Source organism: Lissotriton vulgaris, chromosome 3_1 (assembly GCF_964263255.1).
Source record: "Lissotriton vulgaris chromosome 3_1, aLisVul1.2, whole genome shotgun sequence".
Taxonomy (NCBI): domain Eukaryota; kingdom Metazoa; phylum Chordata; class Amphibia; order Caudata; family Salamandridae; genus Lissotriton; species Lissotriton vulgaris.
The window spans coordinates 251,124,373-251,148,015 of record NC_141689.1 but is presented as its reverse complement, the minus strand read 5'-3'; positions in this window follow the sequence as shown (position 1 = coordinate 251,148,015).

Genomic DNA, 23,643 nt, shown 5'->3' with positions numbered 1-23,643 from the left:
AAGATTAGGGTTTCAGATTGGGCAGAGTGAGCTAGCTAGGAATTGGAGTTTGGTATGTGTGAACTGAGCCCTCATATTCTGAAGTTCATGTAGTCCAGATACACAGTCCTATTTAATTCGCAGGAACCGTAAAACATCACCTTTCACGAGGCCACCCATCAGTTTTCAGCCATCCTCAAAAGTCCATGAACAGCATTGCCAGTCAAAGCCTTCTCCCTTCTTCCCACACTACTCTGCAATAGTCACTTCGCATGCAGTCTTCATGAGAGCTGTCAAGGGTCAATTCACAGCCTTAGAAACACAGCTTGAAGGCTCCAAAAGAACATAAAGGTGCACTTTGAAACAGATAAATGAACTGTCATTTCAAGTTTATAACAGTCACTGTAAACACCATCCTTGCATACCTAGATTGTTGGACCTAGGGTATCCAAGTCTACATATGGTAGCTTGGCACAGTAGTGGTTACAGCTAAACTCAAGGCGTTGGTTAAGTGCTTACAAAACCCACTCACAGTAACTCAGGGAATAACCACTAAAACAAAAGACACAACACCGATTTTTGGAAAAATACCATTACCTTTTATAAAAATAATATGACTCTTTGGATTCAAATTATACAGTGTACGACATCAGTTTCTCTCAGAAATAATCATTATACTTTTGACCTGGAGAAGTAAATGTCACTCTTCTTGCTGTGGAAAAATTACAGTAAAACACATTCCATTGTCAAGGATACAGTAATGAGTAAATGACACTCTTTTGGAATTAAAAGTATCCCATTAGGATTACACTATGCAGGGTCACTTTACATTAATACTCAATGTCAACAATACTTCATCAATTGAACCTGCCAAATCACTGGTTACTCTATCACTTACAGGGCTAAGATCTCTCTCCCCTTATCTACTATGACACAGTTTAGAATTTAAGAAGACAAAACGGTCAGGGCACCCTGTTAGGTGCTAGATCTGGTAAGTTTTCTTTAACATTAACCACCAGGGCACAGCACCTTCCTTTCTCACCCCCACTCTCCTTACTGTCTTAGTGGCAGGTCCGCCACAGTCCACAGGCTTCTAGATGTCAACCGACTCCTGGTTTCCCCAACCAGCTGCTTGCCTGTTGCTGGCGTGGGGGGGGGGGGCTTGTCGAATCCCTCAGCCCAGGCGCGCTTCCTCTTTACAGCGCTGGGCGAAGGGGCCTTGTTAATGATCAAAGCGATGCACTTGCTCGCTAGCAGGGCGCGAGGGGGGGGCTGGTCAAACTTCCTCAGCCCAGGCGCGCTTCCTCTTTACAGCGCTGGGCGAAGGGGCCTCGTTAAAGATCAGCGCACTGCCCTTGACTGGCTCCGTTGGCGAAAGGCTGCTCCGCCTTCCGCCGGTTGTCCTCCGCTCCCTCTTAGCTGGCCTCCCACTGGGCTTGCGCGTTGAACGGACGCTTCTCGCGACGTCACCCATGCCGCCGGAACACGGAGGCTGCTCGCCTCCGAGACACGCCTCCCGCAGGCCTCGCCTCCACCGATCCGCCTTCCCGCAGTGTAGAGTTGAACAGCGCGGGCGCAAGGGATTAGTATTCCCGCCCGGCGCTGCGCTATCTCCGCTTTACTGCGCAGTCTCTCCCCTCACCTGGCTCCACGGGGACCACACTTCAGAGCGGCGACTCGCTCCCCCAGGCTGCTGAGGTTCCACTGACACGCGCCTTCTTCACAGCGCGTCCAAGGACACCGGTCACAACGTGGGGCTCACAGCTCCTCTTCCAGACTGGTATGTGAAGCGCTGGCAAGGGGAAATTGAAAGTTAGGGAAGCCCTCAACTCAGAGCGACCTGTCAGGATTCGTTGGGGCTCAGTCTAAGAAGGGTCTTCCTTCACACGCAGGTTGCTTTTCTTCCCAGCAGTAGGGGTATGGGGAGGGATTGGTCAGAGGCTGAAGGGGGAACGTCTCTCTGAAGTGACTGTCTGCCTCCAAGACAAACTAGCTGCTCTCAGTGCGTCCACCTCCTCTCACCACTGCCTCACTCCTCCACTCTTGGGTCAGCACACAATGGCTGCTGGTCACTGGCCTTATATAGGGTGGCCTGAGACCTGCAGAAGTCTCTGGTTGTTTCTAGAAAGTTCCCTATGTTAGCCTATGGGCCTGTCCTCCAGTAGTGTCCGTTATGGCAGTTGGTGGACACCATTTTAGGTCTCTGGATGTCCCTAGATTTTCAAGGGGCCTGACTAGGCCTCACAGGTTATGAGGGAAAAATGGCGTCATAGCCAAGGAACACCTAGCCCCCTGATAGCACTGAAAAAAATCCTGATGGACATATATATAAAAATAAAAATAGAAACTCTGGGAGGCTAAGGGGGACAAAAATAAATAATAATGGTTAGAATATCCCCAGAAGCAGACAGGTCTAACACGCGTCCCCCCCAGCTGAAAGTGGGGAGAACTACCCAACCCCTTGGGAGTCCTCATCACTAAGGCGGAAATACCTGGATAGACCGTCTGCATTGGCATGGTCCGTCCCAGGTCGGTGTTCCACCCTAAAGTCCATTCCCTGTAGGGAGATGAACCACCTTAGCAATTTGGGATTTTCCCCCTTCATTTGCATCAGCCAACGAAGGGGGCGGTGGTCAGTCTGAACTAGGAAGTGCGAGCCAAACAAGTATGGCCGCAGCTTCTTCAGAGCCCAAACCACCGCAAAGGCTTCTCTCTCAATTGTACTCCACCTCCTTTCCCTGGGGAGTAGCCTCCTGGACAGGAAGACCACGGGTTGATCCAAGCCCTCATCATTTAGCTGCGATAACACTGCCCCAATGCCATGTTCTGACGCATCTGTTTGGACAATGAATTCTCTAGCAAAATCAGGGGCCTTGAGAATGGGAGCGGAACACAATGCTTGTTTCAAGGTCATGAAGGCTCGCTGGCAAGCCTCCGTCCAGACTACCCGTTGGGGTTGTTTCTTGGAAGTAAGTTCAGTGAGGGGTGCCACAAAATTGCCATACCCCTTCACGAAGCGACGGTAGTATCCAGTGAGGCCCAGGAAGGTTCGGACCTCAGTTTGAGTCTTGGGGGGCTCCCAGGCGATGATAGCCTCAATCTTTGCCTGGAGGGGCTGCACCGTCCCTCTGCCCACCAAGTGACCTAGGTACACCACCGACCCCTGTCCGATCTGACACTTGCTGGCCTTGATTGTCAAGCCAGCCTGTTGCAGGGCATGAAGAACAGCTTGCAGGTGCTGCAAATGGTCCTCCCAGCTGCTACTGAAGACAGCAATGTCGTCCAGGTAAGCAGCAGAAAAAGCTTCCATTCCAGAAAGGACCCTGTTCACCAGCCGCTGAAAAGTGGCAGGGGCATTCTTGAGCCCAAAGGGCATCACACGAAATTGGTAGTGTCCCTGAGGTGTAGAGAAGGCTGACCTTTCCTTCGCCTCCTCGGTAAGGGAAATCTGCCAGTACCCTGAAGTTAGGTCAAAGGTACTTAAGTATTGAGCAGCTCCCAGCCGGTCAATCAGCTCATCCGCCCGTGGGATGGGATGTGCGTCAGTTTTGGTTACTGAATTCAAGCCTCGGTAGTCCACACAGAATCTCAATTCAGGTGTGGTGCCTGGTGGGGCAGCTTTTGGTACCAAAAACACCGGGCTAGACCAAGGGCTACCAGAAGGTTCAATCACTCCTAGCTCCAGCATCTTGGCGACTTCACTTTTGATGCTGGCCTTCACCTTGTCCGACAGCCGGTAGATTTTAGACTTCACAGGTGGGCTGTCTCCTGTGTCCACGTCATGGGTACACAGGTGGGTCCTACCTGGGACAAGGGAGAACAGAGAAGAAAATTGCTCCAGGATCTGGCGGCAATCACTCTGCTGTTCAGGAGTCAGGGATGGCGAGAGAATCACTCCCTCCACCGACCCATCCTTTTCTTGGGACGAGAGAAGATCAGGGAGAGGTTCACTTTCTTCTTCCTCTGCTCCATCGGTTACCATCATTAAGACAACCTCGGGCCTCTCATGATGTGGCTTGAGGCGATTGGCATGCAGCACCCTGTGGGGCTGCCTCGGGGTCTTAAGATCCACCAAATAGGTGGACTTCCCCTTTTTCTCCAAAACCTCAAAGGGGCCTGTCCAACGGTCCTGGAGGGCGTTTAGCTCTCCAGGTTCCATTACCCACACTTTCTGTCCAGGCTCCAGTTCCACTGGGTGAGCGTTGTGGTCATACCACTCTTTTATAACTGCTTGGCTGGCCTCCAAGTTGTCTGAAGCTTGCTTCCACAACTTAGCCATTTGGCTCCGGAAGGCCAGCATGTAGCTCACCACGTCCTGGGGAAGCTTCCTGGGAGTCTGTTCCCATCCGTCTTTCACCAGGCTGAGAGGTCCCCGTACAGGGTGCCCGTACAAAAGTTCGAAGGGGCTGAAGCCCACTCCCTTCTGTGGCACCTCCCTGTAGGAAAACAAGAGACAGGGTAGGAGGACGTCCCATTTCCTCCGCAGGCTCTCAGGTAGACTCCGTATCATACCTTTCAAGGTTTTGTTAAACCTTTCCACAAGACCATTGGTTTGTGGGTGATAAGGAGTGGTGAACCGATAGGTAACGCCGCACTCCTTCCACATAGCCCGCATGTATGCTGAAAGGAAGTTAGTCCCCCTGTCGGACACAACCTCCTTGGGGAAACCCACTCGGGTGAAGATCCCCATCAGGGCCCTTGCCACTGCAGGTGCAGTGATGGTCCTCAGAGGTATTGCCTCTGGGTACCGTGTGGCATGGTCCACCAAAACCAGTATGAACCGGTGACCAGCTGAAGTTGGTGGATCCAATGGCCCTACAATGTCGATGCCCACCCTCTCAAAGGGGGTGCTAACGACAGGTAGTGGTTCCAGGGGAGCTTTTAGCTTCACCCCTGTTTTCCCACTGGCTTGGCAAGACACACACGTCCGACAATATGTATCAGACGCCACTTTCATTCGAGGCCAGTAGAAGTGGGGGACAAGCCGGGCAAAGGTCTTGTCCTGTCCTAGGTGTCCTGCCAATGGTATCTCATGAGCCAGTTCCAAAAGAAAGGCTCTAAAGCATTGAGGGACCACCAAGGCCCTGGATGATCCATGTCCAGGTGCCTTGGGCTCACTGTAGAGGAGTCCATCCTCCCAGTAAATCTGGTAGCTCCCTACAATGTTTCCTGCTGCCTGGGCTTTGGCCTGTTGCCGCAGCCCCTCGAGAGTAGGACACTCTTTCTGAGCTTTGCAGAACTCTTCCCTGGAAGGACCTCCCTCCACATGCCATTCAGTAGGGATGGGTAGGTTTTCCAGGGAAGCAACATTCTCCCCTGTGGACTCCAGATCCACCTCTGCAGGTGGCCCGTCTGTCTCACGAGGTGGAGATGTCGAGGCAGGGTCCTCCGGCCTCCTGTCCTTCTCCTCTCTGGCAGCCGGCTGGGCCATTGTTCCAGGCTCCAGCGTAAGGGAACTCCCCCTTCGGGCAGTCGCGGACCTTGTGCTGACACAAGTCCAGTCAGGGGGTCCCAGCATCTCAGAGTGAGTCTGGTACTCCACCCTCCTCCAAGCATTGTGCTCCATATCATTCCCTAACAGGCAGTCAACAGGCACGGCAGGGCTTACGGCAACTCGAAGTGGACCTGCAACCCCTCCCCACTCAAAGGGAACCTCAGCCACAGGGTAGTGGCCCAATCTGCCGTCAGCCATTACGGCGGGATGGAGTACATCTGGGATGACCTGCTCTGGAGACACCAGCTGACTCCTTACCATAGTCATGCTGGCTCCTGTATCTCTCAGAGCCTCCCCTCTACGGCCATTGATGGTGACCCACTGCTCATACTTAGTAGTATTAGAGGGCAGTTGGGTCTTTGGAACCATCTCCTTATCTCCCAGGGACACTAAAGTGACACCCGCCCGCTCCCCTCCGTTACCCAAAGGCATCTCCTCCCCGAGCACTACACTAGTTATTCCCGGGGCTTTTCCTCCAGTGGGAGGGGGTGGTCTTTTTGGGCATCTCACATCTCCCTTATAGTGTCCCACACCACCACACTCAAAACAATGAACAACCCTTGGCTGCTGGCTTTGGCCAGGGGTAGGGTTGCGAGGGGGGTTACTCTTAGGGATGAATCCTCTGCCCCTTCCTTGCGAAGTATTTTGTGGCCCTTTTGAGAACTCCCTCTTATTTTCCCCTCCCTCTTTCTTCTGGGGGGCGCCCTGTCCATGCTTCTGGGAATCCCCTCCAGTCCCCTTAGTCGACACCCGGGTACTAACCCAGATGTCCGCCTCCTCAGCAAGCTTCCTGGGGCTGGTCAGCTTGCTGTCCACCAGATGCTGTCGTAGTTCGGGAAGACATTTCTCGAGTAGGTGTTCCTTGAGTATGAGGTCATATAGTCCCTCATAGTCCCCTACCTCGCTGCCTCTCACCCAACCCTCCAGGGCCTTCCTGGAGTAATCCAAAAAGTCTACCCAGTTCTGCGTGCCTAGTTTGTGGCTGCCCCGGAACTTTTGCCTATACTTCTCAGGGGTCAACCCAAACTTTTTTAGCAGTGCGGACTTCATAGCCGGGTAGTAGGTCTGTTCACTTTGATCTAGGGCCAACAAGGTATCCCTGCCAGTGGGGGGCATGTATTTATATAACCCACCCCCCCAGTGGGCTTCCAAGATCCCATGGGCCATCAGTGAAACCTCGTAGGTGGCTAGCCATTTGGCAATGTCATCACTGGGTACATAGCATGCCATAATATCTTTTGGTAGGTAAGGTCTGGGTTCCCTGATGTTGGTCTGGGTATCGCTGCCACCATTCTCTGATTTGGGGGTTCTTAGGGTTAGGGCTTGTAAATCCATCTCTTTGATGGTCCGCTCATGCGCCAACCTCTTGTCCTCCCTTTCCATGTCCATCCTGGCTAGTTCTATCCTCATCTTCCTCTCCTCCCTCCTATCCTCTAACTCGGCATTGGTCAAACCCCTCTCCGAGACACTACTGCCCGCTCTGGAAGGTGTCCTAGGGCCTGTTAAAAGGTTCCCCCCTCCCGCCTGGCACAGTGTTGCGGTGTCCCTGTCACTCCCCTCAGGATCTACTTCCTTCCCGGAATGAGCCTCCACCCATGCCCGGATACTGGTCAGCAGCTCAACTTTCCTGGCGCCCTTCTTGAAAAACACCCCCTGCTGCTGACACCATTCCTTCAATTGGGTCACGGTATAATTTTCCAGCTCTTCCACATTTATCTCCATTTCTATTTAGAGTATAAACTTTTACACAGGAGGAATCCAAAAAGTGACCTGGGGTCAACCTCCACCCACCACCAGTAGTTAATTTAGAAAAAGCAAAATTTAGATTAGGAGGGCCGCAGGGAGAAAACTCCAGGTGAGGTCCCGTGGTAGGCACTGCGTTACTACTAAGTGAGTGTAAGCACAAATCCGTAATCCCACCGCTGAAACACCATTTATGTTGGACCTAGGGTATCCAAGTCTACATATGGTAGCTTGGCACAGTAGTGGTTACAGCTAAACTCAAGGCGTTGGTTAAGTGCTTACAAAACCCTCTCACAGTAACTCAGGGAATAACCACTAAAACAAAAGACACAACACCGATTTTTGGAAAAATACCATTACCTTTTATAAAAATAATATGACTCTTTGGATTCAAATTATACAGTGTACGACATCAGTTTCTCCCAGAAATAATCATTATACTTTTGACCTGGAGAAGTAAATGTCACTCTTCTTGCTGTGGAAAAATTACAGTAAAACACATTCCATTGTCAAGGATTCAGTAATGAGTAAATGACACTCTTTTGGAATTAAAAGTATCCCATTAGGATTACACTATGCAGGGTCACTTTACATTAATACTCAATGTCAACAATACTTCATCAATTGAACCTGCCAAATCACTGGTTACTCTATCACTTACAGGGCTAAGATCTCTCTCCCCTTATCTACTATGACACAGTTTAGAATTTAAGAAGACAAAACGGTCAGGGCACCCTGTTAGGTGCTAGATCTGGTAAGTTTTCTTTAACATTAACCACCAGGGCACAGCACCTTCCTTTCTCACCCCCACTCTCCTTACTGTCTTAGTGGCAGGTCCGCCACAGTCCACAGGCTTCTAGATGTCAACCGACTCCTGGTTTCCCCAACCAGCTGCTTGCCTGTTGCTGGTGTGGGGGGGGGGCTTGTCGAATCCCTCAGCCCAGGCGCGCTTCCTCTTTACAGCGCTGGGCGAAGGGGCCTCGTTAATGATCAAAGCGATGCACTTGCTCGCTAGCAGGGCGCGAGGGGGGGGGGGCTGGTCAAACTTCCTCAGCCCAGGCGCGCTTCCTCTTTACAGCGCTGGGCGAAGGGGCCTCGTTAAAGATCAGCGCACTGCCCTTGACTGGCTCCGTTGGCGAAAGGCTGCTCCGCCTTCCGCCGGTTCTCCTCCGCTCCCTCTTAGCTGGCCTCCCACTGGGCTTGCGCGTTGAACGGACACTTCTCGCGACGTCACCCAGGCCGCCGGAACACGGGGGCTGCTCGCCTCCGAGACACGCCTCCCGCAGGCCTCGCCTCCACCGATCCGCCTTCCCGCAGTGTAGAGTTGAACAGCGCGGGCGCGAGGAATTAGTATTTCCGCCCGGCGCTGCGCTATCTCCGCTTTACTGCGCAGTCTCTCCCCTCACCTGGCTCCACGGGGACCACACTTCAGAGCGGCGACTCGCTCCCCCAGGCTGCTGAGGTTCCACTGACACGTGCCTTCTTCACAGCCCGTCCAAGGACACCGGTCACAACGTGGGGCTCACAGCTCCTCTTCCAGACTGGTATGTGAAGCGCTGGCAAGGGGAAATTGAAAGTTAGGGAAGCCCTCAACTCAGAGCGACCTGTCAGGATTCGTTGGGGCTCAGTCTAAGAAGGGTCTTCCTTCACACGCAGGTTGCTTTTCTTCTCAGCAGTAGGGGTATGGGGAGGGATTGGTCAGAGGCTGAAGGGGGAACGTCTCTCTGAAGTGACTGTCTGCCTCCAAGACAAACTAGCTGCTCTCAGTGCGTCCACCTCCTCTCACCACTGCCTCACTCCTCCACTCTTGGGTCAGCACACAATGGCTGCTGGTCACTGGCCTTATATAGGGTGGCTGAGACCTGCAGAAGTCTCTGGTTGTTTCTAGAAAGTTCCCTATGTTAGCCTATGGGCCTGTCCTCCAGTAGTGTCCGTTATGGCAGTTGGTGGACACCATTTTAGGTCTCTGGATGTCCCTAGATTTTCAAGGGGCCTGACTAGGCCTCACAGGTTATGAGGGAAAAATGGCGTCATAGCCAAGGAACACCTAGCCCCCTGATAGCACTGAAAAAAATCCTGATGGACATATATATAAAAATAAAAATAGAAACTCTGGGAGGCTAAGGGGGACAAAAATAAATAATAATGGTTAGAATATCCCCAGAAGCAGACAGGTCTAACATAGATATAAACAACTCAAGCATTAAATACTACTATAATGTGTACATTGGGTAATGCATTATGAGAAATGTTCATAATACCTCCTCCAGCTCAGTTTCTCTGTATTCCCAGTATGTAAGTACAGCACTACGTATCTCATAGAGGAAAACTAGATTTGTTTATCATGCTGTTAATCTGTCCCCCTCCACTACAATCCCAAACTGGGCCAAAGCAATCCATTTGGGAATTGGCATTTAAATAGTACCACAGCATGCTGATTGAGTCCAATGCAACAATGAGGACACCATTAACAGAAGATAATATTTGTAGGAGGCTGGCTCAGTATATGGTGTACACCTATTGGTGAGGCACCCTGTACTGAGTCCAGACCTTCCCCAGAAAATCAGACAAATTGACACCCTACTGGGTTTCAGAAAGAGCCTGAAAACATGGCTGTTCGCCAAAGTCTAATCCCCGTGATTCTATTTAATAGCCTTGGCGGCTGTTCTAATTGTCATAACAGCTAGTGTATTGTTGTACCATCTGACTACTTCCTGTTTGGGCGCCAGGATACCCGTAGGGTGACAGTTGCGCGTTACAAATAATAAATACAATACAATACAATACAACCCTTAGTGATAGTTGTAGTGGTCCCCAATAACCAAAGATCTCAAGGTGTTGCTGCGGAGAGCAGCTAAGGCTTATCCTGGAGGGTGTAAAGCAGTACATTTACCACAATAGTTAGTTAATGAGCTTATACACAAGAAAGAACCACACTAGTGTTAGAAAAATACTTCTGCATTTATTAAGCACAACACTAAGAACTACTTGGTATATCTTCTACCCAGAGGTATCAATACATACAAAGAAATACTTTAAAACAGGTAAGCATAGGATCACACTAAAAAAATGGGATGTCAAGTGAGTAGCCAAGCGAGACCAATACCCAAAGATGAAGAAGCCAGGGGATGCACAGAATCACCAGAGGTAAGCAGCTACGGACTCCCAGCCGCTCGGGTGCAGAGGTGTTACACCAGGTCAAACATCCATAGGATAACACAGGGAAAGTTGTGGTTTGTATTTTACTGTTTCAGGACCCTTCACAAGGGACCCCGAGGAAACCAGATGGATCAAGAAATATTGGAGAGCCACCCCACCCGTGAATACCCCGGGAACCAGGATACCTACACCAGGGACCCCAGGTGCATGGGTGCAAAGTGGTGTTGGAACTGCCCATTGATGTCAATGGGGGATCTTGGAAGTCTGGCGGCTACAGCGTCTCTTGGACCAGGTTGGTGAAACCCAAATGTGGATTCTGGAAGAGAAGTACCTGAAAGCAGAGGGGACAGAGTCCAAACTATCCAGAGGTGTCCAGGAGGGGCAGGAGCATGATGCCACCCCTTTTTGGAGGTACTTACTGTAGCACAGATGTTTAGATGAAGCAGCTGTGGACCCCGGCAACGATGCAGGAGCACAGGAGCTTTCCACAATCAGTTGAAGAATGCAGGAGGGTCAGTGGCTGGCAGCACCACCAACAAGCCTTGGCAAACGCAACAGTTGAGTTACAGGAAACAATGCCTGGCTGCAGACCACCAAGGTCTGTGGGACTAACCCAGCAAGGGTAAATCAGGGCCTGCCCTCAGCCCGTAGGAGAGCTAGCAAGAATCAATGGAGACCCCAGGTGGACCCTCTGGTATCCAGCACAGGGAAACGCAAGAAGGCCTCAGAAACATACAGAAGATGGATACCCACGTCGCAGTAGATGCACGGTGGATGACACTCTTGGAGCTGTGCAATGTTTGAGGCTGGGGTTTCCTGGAGGAGAGAGTCAGGAGAGTCAGCAAGCCTTGGCAACAGCAAACAGATGCAGTGCACAGGGATGCGGTGCAGGTTGGTTGGAGAGGGATTATGGTCTCCCAATTTGCAAAAAAGACTGTTCAGGCCTCTAGGGAGCCAACAAATCACCACCTGTGTTGCAGAGCTTTGAGGTGGCTGTGGGACAGCAGGATTAGCAATCCTCTTGTCAACGACCAGGTGCTTGCAGATGCAGAGAGGTGACTCCTTCACTCCAAGGGAGATTCCTTCTATCTTGGGTGCATGCAGAGTCATCGGAGACTCAGGGGATGCACGGAGTTGCAGAAACTTGGAAGAGCAGTAAGACGAAGTTGCAGTAGGAGTTTTCCTACCTGGAGCAGCCTTGTCTTCGTTCCTGGCTTGATCCAGCAGCAGAGTTCCAGTGTCGAACAACAGAAGTGTCTTTAAACAGGTCTTGACAAATCATGGCAGAGTCCAGGACGTATTTAAGGACCCACCCTCATGGGAGCCCTTAAGTAATCCTAAAAAGGGGAAGGACACCCTCTGTGGTGACCCACACATCAGAGGGTGTCAGGGACGCTATTCTGAGAACCTAACCAGTCAGATGCTCTCAAGGGCCAAGATTTAAGATGGCAGAATCCAGCTGCCACCTGGAGGAGCTCTGTTCCAAACTCCCCCCGCCCCCCATAGAGAAGCTATGTCCTGTCCTTTGTGAACTTTCACACCAGAGCGGGAGCCAAGGGCTCCTGTACTGGTGGAAACTGGTTTATATAAGGAGGGCACAAAATGTGCCCTTCAATGCAGTCTGGGGGCACTCGCATGCACCCCCACCCTGTCTAATTCCAAAGGAGAGGTGGTCACACCTCTCCTCTACAGGAAATCCTTTGTTCTGCCTTCTCCTGCCTGAGTGGGCTCATCAGCAGGGGGCAGAACAGGGCCTGCGGTTGGCAGCAGGGCGAATTGACAGGCAGAGCCTGCAAAGCTACAAAGGTAGGTATGGGAGGGTCCTCTAAGGAGCCCCCTAGTACCTGGTATAATGCAATTTGCACTGGAATCGATGTAGTTGCATGATTTCAACATGTTTGATACCAAACATGACCAGGTTCAGAGAAGGTATTATGTATTTGGACATCTCAAGTTGCCAGTGTTCACTACATGCCTTAAAATGGATTCCCCGCACTTACCAAGCACAGAGAATGGTGTTCAGAATTTGTAGGGGTACCTCTGCTTGTGAAGGTGGTACCCACACACTTAGAACCATGCACCCTCCTTGTGGGCTATAAGGTCTACCTTAGGGGTGACTTATAGGTCTTAATTGCAGAGACCGGGATGTAAGGAAAACCTTATACCTAAGGTGAAAGGTGCATGCACCATTCCACGCAGGCTGCAATGGCAGCTATCCAGACACAGTTTGCATGGGCTCCCATGGGTGGCATAATATATGCTGCAGCTCATTGGGAGGTACCTCGTGTACCAATGCCCCGAGTACCTCAGTACCATATGCTAGGGACTTTCAAGGGTACTCCAGTATACCAATTGTGGGGTGTACAAATAACTTACCAATAAATTGAGGAGAGAGAGTGCAGATACTGAAATCCTGATTAGCTGGATCCGAGTGCACAACAGTCAAAACACACTGAAAACAGGCAAAGAGTGGGGGTAACTGTGCCAGAAAGATCCTACCTTCCTACAATATTGTCCATTCAAAAATCATTCCTTATCATTTGTATGCAACCTCTGGTTCTACAGCATCATGGAACAACTGCTAAACTCTACAATAAAGTGACAGACTAGTGGGCATAAAATAAGGAGATAAGGAAAGAGAACACACAGGTTACAATGAGCAAACATCTCTGCACCATCAAGTATTAAACAACATCTGCAGGCATAATTTCCCAAATTCTGAAGCACAGAATCAAGATTTCAGCACCCAGAAATAACTTGGGGAAATCCACTAGATTATCCTTGTATTTCCATTAGAGTCCGTGCAACAAGTCCTGATTAGGCCTTTGAATGCGTTTTAGTCGAAACGCGCCAACAGCCTTGCTCGCAAAGTATATAAAGTCAAAAGGGTATTAAAAAGGATATATTCACAAGTGGAAGGACGGTGCACTGGTATGAAATCAAAAAGTTCCAAAAAATTTCGAAAATATATTCTTTATTTACATTTTTCAGTTTAAAATTCGGACATCAGCCAACTCGTTTCGTTCTGAAAGGAACTTTGTTAGGGCTGAAAAAGGTCCACAAATAAAAATACACTAAGTGTCTCCTACATAAAACAGCACATTGACAAATTGACAAAAATGGACGACGTATATATAAAACCAAATATAAGAACATATAAAACATATAAATTTATAACATTGAAAGAATGGCAAAACAGAACAGTAACAGTGAAATCTCAAAACATTCCATGGTCATTGTTTATATCCATACATAAAAGTGCTATTAGTAGAGATAAAAAGGGGAAACAATTGGATATATAGTTATATCCTAAACCTAATCCACAAGCGTCAATATGAATATGTGTTTGATCAAATCAATACTACTAACGCAGTAGGAAGCTCAAAATATTTCTGATCTTTCGTCACATGCGATAGAAATAAAAGCTTTGGATAGATAGAGAAACCTCTATTCGAAAGCCTTATATAGAGAAGATATACACCAAAGGGTGAAAATTAAAAGACCCATGTAAAATTATGAGATCAATGTGCAAACAAAGTGAAAAATACTAAATATCCCAAGGATGAAAGAAAGCAGAGAAGGAAAAAAGCAAAGGGAAAAGAGAGAATAATGTTCCTCTATTGAATACAGTGAGTAAATACACAACACAATATTCATAAATAGACCATCAAGTAGTCTCACCAAGAATGTCTATGTCTTGTTTCACTCAATCGGTGTCCGACCATCAGTGGATCCCAAAAGGTTTATTTATACATTTACAGTATTCTTTGAAGACCTGGATTCTAATTTGGAAAAAAGGTCAAAGCTCTAATTATCGAGTAGTCGGCACAATATCGCAACACATATTGTCACTGTTAACCTCATCTGGTTAATGTAAAATACCAGATATAAATTCAAATGCTGTACCAAAACCATCCCAAAGCCAGATGTAAGTTCTGGTTGAGCTTCGAGGTTGAGCTCTTCCCTATGCTCCGGCTGGTGTTGCAACCAGCCGCTTACTACTGGAGTGGTTCCACCTCAGTGGAAACAAGCGGTGGTGACACCCTTACTGAAGAAGCCCACCTTTGATCCAGAATGCCTTAAGAACTTTAGGCCCATCTCGCTTCTACCTTATCCAGCAAAACGTGTAGAGCGGGTGGTGGCAGGCACCCTCTCTAGACACCTAGAACAGCACAAGCTCCTGGTGGACGTTCAGTTTGGCTTCTGGCCAGCCCATGGCACTTAGACCGCCCTGGTGACCGTGCTGGATGAGCTTTGTTGGCAGGCAGACAGGGGACAGGCAGGGGTTTTGATCCTGATTGACCTGTCTGCCGCCTTCGACACGGTGAACCATGGAATTCTGCTGGACAGGCTGAGAGAGGTGGGGGTTGCAGGTAGTGCCCTTGGGTGGTTTGAGTCTTTACTTCAGGGTAGAGAACAAGCTATGTCCCTCCCTCCCTTCCAATCCGCTTTCTCCACCATCTTGCATGGTGTCCCACAAGGCTCGGCAGTTAGTCCGATATTTTTTAACATCTACATGAAGCCTTTAATCGTGGTCATCAAACAATATAAGATCGAAATTGTTAACTACGCTGATGATACGCAGTTGATTCTCTCCTTGGAGGGAGATGAATCAATCTCCTTGGAAGTATTTCACAACTGCCTGTGAGATACAGCGGACTGGTTGAAAGCCAACTCTTTGCAATTTAACACAGGAAAGACTGAGGTGTTATATTGCCCAAGGCCTAGGGTACAATCTCTTCTACCCAGTAACTTTTGGCCTGTGGATTTTTCTCCACTGGTGCAGACTGCGAAGGTAGTGAGGAACCTGGGTGTGATGTTTAATAGCGGCCTTACTTTGGAGGCGCAGGTTTCAAAGGTAGTAGCTGGCTGCTTGCCCATTATTCGCCTCCTGAGAAAAATCCTTCCTTTGTTACCGCCCCTTGCTCGGGTAGAGGTGGTGTGCTGTACCGTGCTCAGTAGGTTAGACTACTGCAACTCCCAAAATTAGCCCTGGGTTGGCCAACAAGATCTTCTTCTTCAAGAGCTTTGGCTCAGCTGCACTGGCTCCCAGTGAGACAGGGGTTGCAATTTAAGTCTCTCTGTCTGGCCTTTAAAGCTCTCCATGGGTTGGGCCCTGCTCGTTTACAAAGGAAGTTCTTGTGGCATGTGCCGGCCCGCAATCTACGCTCCTCCTCGGCCAGGTTGGTGACCATACCGAGGTTTAGGAGATCTAGAGCAGGAGGTAGATCATTCGGCGTGGCTGAGCAAAACTTTGGAATTCCCTTCAGATTGAACTTAGGCAGGCCTCCGAACTTCTCGCATTTGGAAGGCACTTGAAAACTTGGCTTTTCCGAAACCCCTAGCTTGCTATCAGTTGCCCCCTTTTTTGATACAAGTCTGTCAGCGCCAAGATGCCTTTCTGAGGTGAAAGTGCGCTTTAGAAGTGAAATTTTAAAAAAAATAAGTCACACACTAGTGTAAAGCTTACCAAAAATCATGTACCAATTACGACGTCATACAGACTTCCAGATGGGTTGTTGGAAAAGTAAAAACCAGGTCTTTGCTGCATAGGAAACGTCAAGGGTAAGATAATGCCACTATATCCTTGAACATTTCCACTAGCGCTGCTATTAAAATGATACATATGGTTCATCAAAAACAATCTTAACCACCAGTAACACCAGTCCTATCCATAATACAGTATATGAGTTAACTTTGGCCAAAAATAAAGTAATGTGAGACAAAATGCATCGTCTTACCTTCACATCCAAATCCACCTTTACTAATCCCTTCAAACTTTAAGAAAATCCAAGGGCCAAAATCACGGCCACGAGTCCTGAAGGGACTTATATGAGGCCCCTCGTTGTTTCCAAAAAGCTAGCAATCATGCATATGCAGTATCCAAAATTTTCCGGTTTCATAATTCGTAAAGCCAACATCCTGTGCCAAAATTGCACTCCTCATTTAAGGCAGGCGACATTAATCGCTATATCAGAAAGAACGGGCCATATGCAAAAAGCTACTTATCCTATTAGGTCCATAGCCCTTAGCCAAAATTGCACTCCTCATTTAAGGCAGGCGACATTAATCGCCATATCAAAAAGAACGGGCCATATGTAAGAAGCTACTTTTCCCATTAGGTCCGTAGCCCTTATACATATGACAGCGACAGTAAAAGCAAATCCTTATGGCCCATTTACCCGCAAAAAGTTGGAACCTACACAACAGTACCAAAGAATACCTTAAGGGTACATCACAGTCAGGATCATATACACGGAAAATAGTATGTATGTTACTATATCACCCACGGAACACCGGGACCTAGTATCTAACCCTGCGATTGGGGAGCTACATACAACGGTAGGCTAAGCAGCCCCCCACCCATCCCAAGCACTAACCTCGTCAATGTTGACGCCTGCAGTAATCGTCCCGTATGTGGACTTACAAGAAAAGCCGCCATATAGTCACGGTCTTAAGTAAAGAAAAAACGCCTCGCAATTTGGTTCACATGACCGCATCATTGGTCATGTGTGTTTACTAAGAAGTACAGGCACCATTTAGAACGGTGGAAGATCGGCAAAAATATAATCACAATAGGTTCCACACCGTATTAACGGAAGACTTGCACCCTCAAGTCAGTAAATTAACCCCTTCGCCTCGGGGCTAATTCCCCCGCAATGCAGGGGGAGGGGGGCCGCGCACGGCGCAGCGGTGCTGATGACGAGCCCAGGCTAGTCATGCAGCATGGTGCTTGTGTGCTGGTGACGAGCCTGGGCTCGTCATGAACCCGCCCGCGCAATGGAACGCTCAGCACAGCGGGGGAATTAGCCCCGCGTGTGAGCGTTCCACGGCTCATGATGAGCCCAGGTTCGTCACCAGCACACAAGCACCGTGCTGCATGACGAGCCTGGGCTCGTCATTAGCACAGAAGGGGTTCAAATACTTATTTATTTATTCATCGAATTGAGATTACCCAACATACGAGTAGGCCAGCTTTGGATTAAAACGTCGCTGCCTCGTGGCTTATCCTATTTCAGGCCCAATCCAAATATACTTATTCCAAAAAGGCGGGCGCCATATTAGAACGATAGTTCCCAATAGTAAAATCGTACCTGACCAATGATTGTCCATATTAATAAAAACAAAAACAGAGAAGAAAACGTGTAAACAAATGTTTGTAGCCCAAGATTTAGAATTAAAATGTATACCAAAGTTCTATTATGTGGCAATTAATATGCACCAGAATATGGAACACCATTTTATATTTCAAATACATGAACTTCTCCTGTCGTTTAGTCACTACTACTTAGGGCCTTCCTCAAGGTAACTATACCGCACAGCATAGACGTAATGCCCATACCCCCGTGTCCACAAAGTTGCTCCACAGACAAGGCACACACAATAAGGGAACCCATAGAAGAACACAGTACTAATCGAAAGCCCACAACTTCTGAATTAATGTTAAAAAATACAGTACCTCTGAACAATTGCACATGGACCCCAAGACAAAATCAATGAAGTATGGTTAGCTAACTTATGGTCCGTTCACGAACAGTGATAGCAAAGGATTGACAGGAGACATCCATAGACCTAACCCTAAATGTAGAAAAAGTGGATCATAGTCAATAGTAGCTTGTAATCCAGATGGTAATCACCCCATTTTTTATATGAGGCAAATATCTCATTAAAGAATCCCAATGGTAACATGTGTACATTCCCCATATTTCATAAATACAGTGACTTAACTAGCATCTTATGTCCAACCAATACACAACATAACCAACCCGCACCGGCCAGGAAGTGCAATTCAAACATATCTATGAAAAATAATGCATTTCCCCATCGGTGTTATGCCCCAGACGGGTCGCCCTCAATCGGCAAATCCATTGTGACTCCATTTGTCTAAGTAACAGATCCCTGTTACCTCCTCTCATTTGTACTGGTACGTGGTCTATTGCATGGAACCAAAATGTAAGATCATCTGGGTGTTCACTAGAATAGTGATTTGTCGTGGGATACCTGTCATCCTTAGATTTAATGGCCCGCCGATGTTCCTGTATTCTCAACTTGAGGCCGCGAATAGTGCTGCCAACATAAATAATACCACACCTACAGCCCAAAATGTTTTAGAGGGAACAGGTAAGGGGCCCATTTGCTGTGGCCAATGATGAGGACCCCAAAGTGTGATGTTGTGGCCAAACAATAGAAGCTCGGTCTTGTCCCCATTTAATTTTAATTTATTGTCATGCATCCAGTTGGCTATGTTATTGAGACCAGAGAGAAGGGAAGATGTATTGGAGTTTGACCTGTGGAAAGTGAATAGATGATCTGTGTATCATCGGCATAAGAATAAATGATAAGTCCGGCTTGCTCCGCAATAGTGTGCAAGGGGTCTAACATATAAGTTGAATAATAGAGGGCTCAAAATAGAGCCCTGAGGGACGCCATGAGTGGAATGATGGATTTTTGAAGCTGAGGAAGGGGAGAAAACTTGAAACGTGCGGTCGGCGAGATAGCTGGCCACCCAACCAAGAACTGAGCCACTGATGCCGATGGATTCAATGGCAGTAAGAAGGATGGAGTGGGAAACCGTATCAAAAGAGGCACTCAAATCAAGTAGGATGAGTGCCACAGTTTCCCCTCTGTCTACCTGGCAGGGAATGGTCTCAGATACCCCAAGAAGGGTAGACTCTGTAGAGAAGCCAGCCCTAAAACCAGACTGTGACTGATGGAGGAAATTTCCTGCTTCAATATAGGTGGTAAGCTGTTTGTTACTGTGCTTTTCCAGGATTTTGGAGCAGATCGGAAGGAGTGAGATAGGGCGAAAATGAGCTGGATTGTGGAGATCAGCATTGGCTTTCTTTAATAGGGGCACAATCATTGCGTGCTTCCAGGTACTCGGGACCCTGGCTTCTCTGAGTGAAGCATTGAGAAATTCTAAAATTAAAATGAGTACATGAGAATCAAGAGTCAGGAGGATTTGAGGGGGCATGGGATCCAAGGGGGAGCCAGATTTAATGCAACCTAAAATCTGCTGCAGAGAAGTAATAGTAAGAGGGTCCCATGCAGTCAGCTGAGGCGTGGAGGGTGGACACATTTGCGTTCCTGTTTCTGAGTCGTGTAAGAGTGCAGACAGGACCGGCTCAGGAGCGGATGCATTGTGAGTGGAAACTCCAAAATTATTATAGATGGTCTCAATGTTGGCAGTGAAGAATTCTGCCAGGGAGTTACATTGCATTTCATCCAGGCAGGGAGCTTTGGGTAAGCAGGACATGCCCGAAAGTTCCTGCACCGCTTTAAATAGGGCTTTTGGTCGGTTCTGCGCATTTAGGATGGTTTGATTAACATGTTCCGCCTTGGCTATGTTACAGAGGGAGTGGTACTTGGTAAGGGCAATTTTGTAAATTTGTTTGGCCCCAGGGTCGTAATAAGCACGCCATTTCCGTTCCAACTTTTTACATAAAGATTTCTCATTTTTTTATTTCTCAGTGAACCATGGGGCGGGGGGTGATGCAAATTGTGTTTATATTTGCGTAGGAGAACACATATATTGACCGCGGAGGTAAGCCAGTTTGGAAAAACCTCCTCCTCCTCAATGGTGGCTTTGTTAATAGAGGGTCTGGTGTTTTTGAGACAAGCATTCAGTTTTTTGGAGTCTAGATTCTACCAGTTTCTCCCCGCTCTAGGAAGTGTGGAGTTTCCAGGGATGTTTGGTGCACGGTCAATTTTTATAGAGAAGCTAATTATGTAGTGGTCAAGGAATGGGCCTGGGGGGTTTACATGATATGGGTATCTAAGTTAGAAAAAATGGGATCCAGCAAATTTCCTGCCTTGTGAGTGGGGCCAGAGTTATGCAAAGAAATGTTAAGTGCAGCTAAATCTTGTATAAGGTGTGTATTGGTAAGGCAAGATACATCATTAAAATGTAAATTAAGGTCTCCAAGGATCAGAAAATTAGTTGAATGCAAGAGTAATGGGGCAATGTGATCAGGGAATGCAGAGGCCCAAGTACTGGCCGTGCCAGGTGGACGGTAGATGAGAGTGACCGAAAGAGTGTAATTTGGGGAGAGCAAACATTTAAACAGGCTGGCTTCACAATTAGGAATAGCTAAGTCTTCCCACTTGCAAGAATAGATTCTTTTAAAAATAATAGCTATACCGCCTCCCTCCTTACCTACTCTGTTTTTACCTACGTAATTATAGTCGTCGGGGAGGGCAGAGGCTATGTCGGGGCCAGAGCTGTTATTTAGCCATGTCTCCGTAAGAAACATAGCCGATGGTTGAGCAGAAGTGATAAGGTCGAAGATATCATTCTTGTGCTTCGGTAAAGACCGACAATTTAGGCTGATGAAGGTAAGTTCCGGGGAATTCAGTGGTTTATGTCGTAATGGATTTAGCAGAAAAATAGAGGGCGTTATATCAAGCTTAGAGGGGAGGGATGATAAAGAGAGATTGCACTCCGGGCAACTTAGCGGGGCCAGGTGGCAGGACAAGGGGGGTGACATAAGCATTGTGAAGGCTTCAGACTCAACAGGGTCTCACTGGAGTAAGAATAAGTGTCTTTTGGAAAAGCAAGGGGGGTAGCCCCTAGTCCCGACTGGTCGCGGACGGGCGCAGACGGGCCGGACTCTGGCACGACTCCAGCACGCCGCCGTCGCACCGACTGCGCGCGTCCGCTGCGCATCGGCCAGCACATCGGTTATGTAGGGAGGAGGTGGCAAGAAGACTAGACCGCTCCCCCCCGCTTCCGCCGGAAGTGAGTGCGAAAAAGAGAAAGCAAGACCTCCCTCCACACCACGAGCTCGGCTCGGGGAGGAACGGGGAGTGGGAATGCACACAAGAAGTTACAGTGACAATGGCACAAATATTAAAAACACATGAGGATTTTTAAATAGACACACAGTGCAGATGCCTGGTGAAGTGCCACCTGCCCTCTCACAGCAGCGTGCACCCCAGGAGCTGGCAAATGCTCAGTAAAACAGATTAAAACTCAATGATTCACAGTACGAGCATCTCGATCATGCACCCTGCTTGAGAAATAATAAAGTTTAAAAAACAAAAATAGCGCAAGGTGACACCTAAAATCGTGCCCCTGCAAATGAGTAATTAGGATTTTAGAAGCTGGTAGAATGCAGCAACGCACTTACCCTCTCTCAGTAGGTCCAGTGCCCGACTCCTGCGTTATGTAGGGAGGAGGCGGCAAGAAGACTAGACCGCTCCCCCCGCTTCCGCCGGAAGTGAGTGCGAAAAAGAGAAAGCAAGACCTCCCTCCACACCACGAGCTCGGCTCGGGAGAAATGGGGAGTGGGAATGCACACAAGAAGATACAGTGACAATGGTACAAATATTAAAAACACATGAGGATTTTTAAATAGACACACAGTGCAGATGCCTGGTGAAGTGCCACCTGCCCTCTCACAGCAGCGTGCACCGAGGAGCTGGCAATTGCTCAGGAAAACAGATTAAAACTCAATGAGTCGCAGTACGAGCATCTCGATCATGCCCCCTGCTTGAGAAATAACAAAGTTTAAAAAACGAAAATAGCACAAGTTGACACCTAAAATCGTGCCCCTGCAAATGAGTAATTAGGATTTTAGAAGCTGGTAGAGTGCGGCAACGCACGTACCCCTCTATTGTCTCACCTTACTTTATGTTTGGCCATAGTTAAATCATATCCTGAGGTTCCGTGACAATTGTAAGTGGTGTTTTCGACTCACACGAATATGGTCGAGTCTAGTATCTATGAACCGCAAATGACGAGTTTAGCAAGTGTGCGCAGTTTCGCTGTGCTAACTTAAACCGTTCGTTTGTTATGTGGGTTTGTCATCTGTACCCACGGGTTCCATCTTAGATACGGCATCCATTTTGTCTCTTGCCCTCAAGTAGCCAGCGAACGGACGCTGTCCGCCTCGCGACCCTGGGACTCCCAAGATATTTGCGGAAGACACATGTTCTTTGAAAGTGTCTTTATGACGAGGGGGATGCTACTGTAAGGCAGATGGCGCCGCTCGAGGCTCATCTTGCCGCACGGGCTTATTGTCTCAGCCGTGCATCTCATTAGGCACGTCCCTTTGATGCCTGTATCTCGTGCTTCTCGACACTCCCCTTTTACACCCTTTCCGATCTCCCCACTGTCTCCGTCTTCCTCTGCACCTGTCTTCGTTCCTGTTTCGATCTACTTTACTGCTGATTGGAATTTGCTAATGGTGGGAAGATGGGTTTTTACAGTTGGGAACCGCCAAATGTTTCCGCACTTATGTTCCGGATCTTGTGTGTTTCAAAGTGATCTAAGCGACCCCTCTGAGAGCGACTTGTGGGAACCAGGTTGTAAACTATTGTGTATCATGTTATCCTATGGGTAGAAACTGTATAAAAGGAGCGATCCACAAATACAATTTGAAGCAGTCTCCCCGAACTACACTCGATGTACTTCTTGTGACTTCTGTGTTCCCTGCAGTAAATAAACCTTGACTCTTTGACGCCGAAGGAAGTGTCCCGTGTCTCTGTGATTTGTACGCCGGAGCAGGTTACCCACGAAGGTTTCAGGTGTTGTGCCCTGGCACCGCTGGGTCCAAAGAACCCAGTCCTTCAATCCTGTATTATGGATAGGACTTGAGTTACTGGTGGTTAAGATTGTTTTTGATGAACCATATGTATCATTTTAATAGCAGCGCTAGTGGAAATCTTCAAGGATATAGTGGCATTATCTTATACTTGAAGTTTCCTTTGCGGCTGGGACCTGGTTTTTAGTTTTCCAACAACCCATCTGGAAGTCTGTAGAATGCCGTAATTGGTACATGATTTTTGGTAAGCTTTACACTAGTGTGTGACTTATATCTGGTTTTAGGATGGTTTTGGTACAGCATTTGAATTTATATCTGGTATTTTACTTTAACCAGATGAGATTAACAGTGACGATATGTGTTGCGATATTGTGCTGATTACTCGATGATTAGAGCTTTGACCTTTTTTCCAAATTAGAATCCAGGTCTTCAAAGAATTCTGTAAATGTATAAATAAACCTTCTGAATCCACTGACGGTCGGACACCGATGGAGTGAAACGAGACATAGACATTCTTAGTGAGACTACTTGATGGTCTATTTATGAATAGTGTGTTGTGTATTTACTCACTGTATTCAATAGAGGAACATTCTTCTCTCTTTTCCCTTTGCTCTTTTCTTTCTCTTTTTCATTTATCCTTGGGATATCTGGTATTTTTCACTTTGTTTATTTATTTATTTATTTTATATTCTTGTATAGCGCAAGAATCAACCCCTTACGAGG